This window comes from Triticum dicoccoides, chromosome 5A (genome assembly GCF_002162155.2).
Source record: "Triticum dicoccoides isolate Atlit2015 ecotype Zavitan chromosome 5A, WEW_v2.0, whole genome shotgun sequence".
Lineage (NCBI taxonomy): Eukaryota > Viridiplantae > Streptophyta > Magnoliopsida > Poales > Poaceae > Triticum > Triticum dicoccoides.
Window position 1 is genome coordinate 909,915 of NC_041388.1, and position 1,548 is coordinate 911,462.

The window sequence follows — 1,548 nt, forward strand, 5'->3', positions numbered from 1 at the left end:
TCCACCGCCGCCGCCCGCTGCTGCCATCACCCACTGATGCTGTCGCCCACTGCTGCTGTCGCCCGCTGCCGCTGTCTCCCCCCGGTATGTCTTCTCTGACCCTTTCCCTCCCTCCCACCTCCCTCCCTCCCTCCTGCATTGCATAAATTAATGGGTACATAGATAGATAGATAGATGGATAGACAGATGGATGGAACTAGGTTTTTTTAGTAATGCTTGGATATATAGGTGGATGGATGGATAGATGTTAGGTCTTTTGAATAGAATAGTAAGTGTCTAATAGAGTAGCAAAATCGAAAATGTTCGGTAAATTTAGGTCTTCTAAACCAAATGCCTTTAAGTAAAAATGTAGTAATAGAATATAAAATTGTTTTTTATATTGATGATATAATTTTTAATCATTGGACTATGTAGGATTTCTCGTGTTGCGTCACCCTCTCCCGCTCGGTCCCGTCCCCCCACCATGAGCACCTTCCATCTCCTTTCTGTTTAGTTTTTGGTTTATTTTCTTTTAATATATATGTAGATGTATGTTTGTTTGCTAGAATGGTTGGTTAGATGGATGGATGCATGGATGCATTATTGATTGTTGCAGTTTTGTTTCATTATTGATTTTCCAAAAATCCGACAAAATGGATGCATGGATGCATTTTGCAGGGAACACCTCCGAGTGGCCTATGTTTTGCTGGAATGTTGATTAATTTTCATTCCAGCAAATTTTAGGCGCTCGATATGTCCTATTTTAGCAAAGGTCATGCCGGATTTCCCCCCTGAATTTTAGCATGACTTGTGCTAGAATATGTAGGAAATATCAAGTGCCTTTGATTAGCCAGAAAGAGAATTAAACCACATTTTGGGTTGACTTTAAGTATCTTGGGGCTCCATACATGACAGTCAAAGAATCATGGAGGAAGCATGTCCACCATATATGTGAGAAGGCACTGGTACTGTAAGGTGCTATACAAACGGTTTTTAACCCCTTTCCGTGATGACATTTATAACCGTTGCCAAGTGAGTGTGGGCGATAGGGGGGTCCTTCCCACATGACCCAGAAACCGTCGGGGATGGGCGAGCGGCTACTAACGATCGCCATAGAATAAATGTATGAGAAGCCTCCCTAGTCCCACACGTTACATCTCGACGTTACGTTTCTGATCACAGAGACATCCCAAACGATTACGCCGCTATAGTCGTGTGAAAAAGGTGGACATCAACATTTAATCTGCCGATATTTTTGTGATAGGTACGTTATCGCACATGGTTCAAGAATATAAAATGTGTGCGGTGCCTCTACTAACGCCAATGTGTCCATTTTCATAACCGTGTGCGATTGGTATTCCTATCACACACGCACACTGGTTTGAAACGTTTGCCGTATTACCATGGGTCGCACACGCATATGAGACGAAACTGTGTGTGCGTCCGTCGGGCATCGCAAACATTTCACGTCAAAGAATCGTCTGTTCTCTTTTTTTTCATCGCACACGCTATTTTCTTTCTAACCATGTGCACATTATTTATTCGCTCCTGTATATTTTTATTTTTGCC